Source organism: Lactuca saligna, chromosome 9, assembly GCF_052625555.1.
Source record: "Lactuca saligna cultivar CGN05327 chromosome 9, ASM5262555v1, whole genome shotgun sequence".
NCBI classification, from domain to species: Eukaryota; Viridiplantae; Streptophyta; class Magnoliopsida; order Asterales; family Asteraceae; genus Lactuca; species Lactuca saligna.
The window spans coordinates 36,882,818-36,888,945 of NC_136425.1; the positions used below are offsets into that span (position 1 = coordinate 36,882,818).

Below are 6,128 nucleotides of genomic sequence, written 5' to 3' on the forward strand. Positions count from 1 at the left end.
AAGAATTATCAGAGTACGGGTTCATTAGTCTTAAAGAATTATTAAAGGCAAGATGCAACTCTACTTAGTTGGAATTTGATGTTTATCATCTTTGTGTATATCTTTTTAGTTTGTATAGCATTACCTTGCAGAAGGTGTCCCTTGATATGCAATGTAGTATTAGGTTATATAGTTAAGGAAAACCTCTTAGTAACAATGTACAATTAGATCCCCTTAATATCAATGTATTTCAATTTTTTGACATGATGTTATTGGATGAAATTGAGTGTTTTGGTATATATTTGCTTACATATTTTTGTATTATGTGTAAATGAATATCGTAAAGGCACGTCGTAAATGCATATTGAAAATGGTTATTAAAGTTTATGACACGCAAATGCGTGTCATCTTCATTTATGACAGGGGATTCCTTGATACGCATTGCGTGTCATAAACACGCGCGTCGTAAGGTTACGACACGCAAATGCGCGTCGTCTTCCTTATGACAAGGCCTTCCTTGATACGCATTGCGTGTCATAAATGCGTATTGTAAATGCGCATCGTAAATGTGTGTCATCTATCTTTATGATAGGACCTTCCTTAACGCACATTTGCGCATCGTCTGAGCGTTTTACGATGCACAATGAGCGTCGTAAAAGACTGTTTTTCTTGTAGTGATATTAATTAAATAATATGATTTCCAAATAATATATTAATCTTATAATATATTAATAAAACCATTTTGAGTATCAAATTATTATTCATATAATAAATCCTACTATCTATCTCCTCTTGTCATCCTATAAAGTTGCATGAGTGAAGGCAACCCAAAAGAACCATACTCATAATCAAATCAAGTACATACCAAAAATAATTATGGTCTTAAACACCTAATCCACCATATATAACTATTAGTATTTATGTTTTCAAATTGAACTATATCATCAGACCTTGCACATTGAGATAATTGTTTTTACATTGCAAGATTGAACTCCATCATGAGAACTTGCACATTGAGATAGTTGTTTTTAGATTGCAAAAGAACAAATAGAATTTCTAAGTTCTTTGACATGATTAAAATTATTAGATTATAATCAAATGATGATGAATAAAATATTAACATTTGATTAAAAAAATCATTAAAACTAAAAAAAATTGATTTGAACCTTGATCAGATTCTGTGAATGACACGACTTCAACAATGATATTACAATATTCACATTGAAAAGAAACGAATGAAGTTTATAAGTTAGTTTATAAGTTCACTAATGTCACTAAAATTGAAATTTTATAATCATATAATGATTAATGGTAACGGTTGATAAATCAAAATAATTGAACACATTGAAAAAGAACAAACTTTTGGATCTTAATCAGAAATTGTTAATAAAATAGAATATAAATAAGTTATAACTTGGGTTGATCGAATTGAAGAAGTTGGAGTTATTTTATAAACGATTATGGAACATAATTATCAACGATGATAAAATGTAATGATTATTGATTGTAAATTTGAATTCGATCGATTGTGTAATCATCAACAATGATATGAGTAAAATCCAAAATCGTGGATTGTCAAATGAAAGAGGATTATGGAAGGTAAATAAGAAATTGCAAGAACATCGCTCTTAGGATCATACTCAAGTCTAAGATGATATGAATAAGTGAATAACTACATTCACTAGTATTCTCAGATGACAATCGTAAGTATTCGTAACCTTCTAAACAAAAAAATAAATAATAATAACTTAAAGAACATCCAAAGCTTTTAGTATTAGTTTTCAAGTTTATAGTAATATACACATCACTAGTTTATAACCCGTGGAAACCACGGTTATAGTTAAAATTTAAAATTATTAATAACTTATTTTAAATAAATTATTAATTAAGAGGTTTTTTGTAATTATATAAAATTATAATCATTTATTTGAATAAATATGTAAAATTATATCACTTTATAATTTGTATTAATTTTATTTTAATTTTTATTCTAATATTATTAATTTAATGTAATTAGAATGAGAAATTTAAAATTTGAAATGGAGAATCAATATTTTGACAAATGGTATGTATTAATTATATTAATTATAAGACTTAATATGGTGATACATATTAAAAGAAAATTAAAAACTACTCTTTAATTAAAATAGGAAGATTTTTATTAATGTATTAGAAGATGTAAAATATTTTTCTGTAGAAGGTATGTTTTGTATATTTTTAAAACTAATTTTGTAGTATAAATATATAGCTTAAATTTATAAAAATATATTTAAAATTAATTTTCCCGTTAAAAAAAAGCAACTTACCTTAATTAATGATTTCGTTGGTTTTAGATTGTTGTAGCAAACGAGAATGCAGTTGACCTACTATTCTTTTAACTATTAGTTAAATAATTCTTTATTATGTTATTAGAAAATACTATATCTATCGGATATTTTAAAGCGTAAATTATACGTATTGTCTTATTATTTGGTTCAATTTGGTCTTTATTTATATTTCATTTAGACCATCACTATAGTTTTGTTTTTTTAGTTTGTCGACATAAAATAACTATAACCCCTTTATATAGACATAAAATAATTATAATGCATTTATATATTTTCTTTTAATATTTTGTTATTTATGTATCATTAATGAATTGTTGAATAAAAAATATTAGTCTTGTAATCCCACACCCACACCTACACCAAGTTCTTCCCCTCACCTCTTGTCAGGGGAAACCTCCACCGCATGTGATGCCTCTACTACGAGAACAAATTAACAACATCTCTTATGTTCGATTAAATTCTCATATCCCCTATCATAGGGAAAAAAAAAAAACCTCACCGATGTTCAAATCCAAAAAAACACTAACCCAAAAATTAATTCAGTTGAATAACTAAAAAACATTCAAGTATGGAAATCCATTCAACTTAAGAATCAAAATCCATTCCATAAATCAACAACGGAAAGACAACCTACAAATCCATTCCATAAATCAAATACTTGTATAAACATGCACACACATCCACACAAAACCTGCAACACCATTAATCTTTCATTTACACTAACAATCAAGAAATCATTTTGTAAAAACCAAACAAACCTAATGTTGACTAACCCACCGATACATATAAACTTTGATCTTCAACTTAATGGACAATGGTTAGTAGATGGGGAAGGAGACTTTGACCCATAACAATAATGGAACGAGACAATTAGGCAGCATATCCATCGTGGAACCCAATTTGCATATTTGACTCTCGTTCCTCTTATTCGACTCCTCGTACCAATTTCACACACACACACACACACACAGAGAGAGAGATATATATTATGGTATGTGATGGTGTTCCTCAGAGTTGAAATAGGGTAAGGAAGAAGAACAATGTGAGATATGAGAAAAGAAGATGAATGTCTCTTACGTTAATATGAGAGATAAGGAGGTAACAATAGATTTTGTTCGTCGGCGATTCTCTTGGTCGGGGAAGGAGACGATCTGCTTGGAAATTTCTCTTGGTTAGGGAAATAGACGGTCAGCGGTAGTCCGGTGATGATGGTCGGCGACGATCCGATGATAATGACCTACAACGATTCAGTCATCGTGTTGAAGACTATAGAGTTCAACGATTTAAAGTTTGTTAGGATGTTGAAGATGAGGGAAGAGAGAAAGAAGTAGATCACAGTATCATGTATGCATTATGTGGGGTGAGAGAGAGGGTGTGATAGGGATAGGAGTGGTGTATGTGTGTGTTGGGGGGGGGGGGGGTATTTTAATTTTTTAAATATACACGATAAATAAATAAATAATATCTAAAGGCATTATAGTCATTTTATTCCAGACAGAGACTAAAATTGAAATAAAACCAAACAACATGAACAATTTGAATTGGAAAAAAATGACTAAACGCCCAAAAGGATCTAAACCACATGTATCATCCGTGCAGTTTACTTTTTTTTTTTAATTTTTATATAGGGATAATGACTTAAAAGAGTAATATATTTTTAATATCATAATTATATTTTATAAATCTTTAAAATATTATATTTGTTTAATTTTTAAATGCTTTTAATAGTTTATAATGTTTTTTTATATCTTTGAATTATCATGGTAATTAAAAATTTTAAAAGTATTATCTTACATCTGTAATAATTAAAAATCTACTTCTAAATTGTTTGAATGTGAATCTATTAACAAATAAAACGTTTTATTTTAAACCATCTTCATTGAATGTGTATTGATTGCTTAGTTTTTGTTGCTGTTGAATATATATATATATATATATATATATATATATATATATATATATATATATATATATATATATATATATATTAAAAATAACATGTAGTGATGTCAGCACTTCTTGATGGATATGATGTGGTGTTATTGCACGTATACGTTGCAACATAGCACTAACTTAACTATATGGTATTTCCTTATCCTCTACTCTTATGTCTTATATAAATGAGCGTCCATCACCGCAAAGAGTAAAACAGTGGTTTTGGCAGGGGATAATGACTTAGAAGGATAATAAAGTTTTCAGTTTGTCTGTATTAGGTCACTTTTGTGCGTATTAGATCAATATGGTTGTTATTACCGTTTAGAAATAGTCCTTTTTACCGGTTAAAAATGATTATTTCTAAACGGTAATAACAACCATATTGGTCTAATACGCACAAAAAAAAAAACCTTAGTGGCCTAATACAGACAAACTGTAAACCTTATTACCCTCTTAAGTCATTAACCCTAATTTTAAAGACATTGAGAATATATGACCATCAATAGTAAACTACTTCATTTAGAACTCGCATCGTCCCATATAACCTGCTACTCCTCTATATGGTGAAGCTCTTCATCTATAGTTGTCCTTTTGGGGACATCCAATAAAATTGGAACGATACAAAGAAGATTAGCATGGCCCCTGCACAAGGATGACACACACAAATCGAGAAATGGTCCAAAAAAAAAATTAACCCTTCGTCGTCTTCTCTAGAACCCTAATTCCCTTTTCAAATGCTAATAGAGGTCAATTTCAATTCTTACGTTTCAGTAGTTCATCTACTGAAGTCATGATCAGACAACATGTGGATTCTATGGTCAGATTGATCTTCTTGTTGATGTCTTCAACCATTTGTGGTAAGTAAGGGTGATCTTTCTTTCTATAAAGTCTCCTTTAAGTTTTTATTTTTCCTATCATTAAGTTTCATACTTTATAAACTTCCGTTTATGTGTTGTAGATAGTATGTATGTGTTTGTTTATGTGCTGATTTTTTTATTCATTTTGCAACTTCAATTTCTTAGTTCATGTTGCGGTTTTGCTTTTTATAAAATAATTTATAATAGACATCCTCTGTAATTCCCTGTTGGTATTACATTTTCATTCGTTATCAAATGTAGACATTGATGGGAGGTATCAAAGTGAGATTGTTTTTGTACATATGAATGTGTTCATGTAAACATTTAAATGATAAAAAAGAAGTTATTTATAAAATGTTGCATATTTATGTAATGAAGATCATTAATCATATGAGTTTTTGGACTTAGAAGTTCTGTAAGGGTTGTGAGATAAATTTAAATGGAAGCAACTATTTTCAGTCAAACAAACCAGTCACATTGATTAGTAAGCATGTTTTCTAAATAATTAGGGTTAATTACTTAGGAGGGTAATAATGTTTCCAGTTTGTCCGTATTAGGTCACTAATTTTTTTTTTTGTGTGCGTATTAGACCAATATGGTTGTTATTACCGTTTAAAAATAATCATTTTTAGCGGTTAAAAACGGTAAAAATGACTATTTTTAAACGATAATAACAACCATATTGATCAAATACACACAAAAAAACCTTAATGACCTAATACGGAAAACTGAAAACCTTATTACCTTCCTAAATCATTATCTGTTTTGGCGGAGGTTTCTCATATAAGGTTGCCGAAATCTTCTTTCTCAAAGCTATTATTATTTTGTTTGTTTTGTTTATTTAGAAAACGTGGCATTAATGGCTAAATTTAATTTTACATAAACAAATTTCAAACGAAATGATTTGATAAATATTCGAATAAAAACTCTACTTGACATCCTCTGAGTTTCTGAGCACCTTCCGTCTCTGGGTCCCACAATTCCTACCAAACCCACCCCACTGCCCCCGTAAAAAACGTTAAGACTTGAC

At 29.1% G+C, this 6,128-nt stretch overlaps 1 non-coding gene across 1 annotated transcript; it reads left to right on the top strand.

Moving 5' to 3' along the window:
- The first annotated feature begins 4,826 nt into the window (after window positions 1-4,826).
- Window positions 4,827-4,929, top strand: LOC145018988 (U6 spliceosomal RNA). Its single transcript, XR_013667309.1, has one exon. It is a non-coding gene; the product is annotated as a U6 spliceosomal RNA (small nuclear RNA).
- The last annotated feature ends 1,199 nt before the right edge of the window (window positions 4,930-6,128 follow it).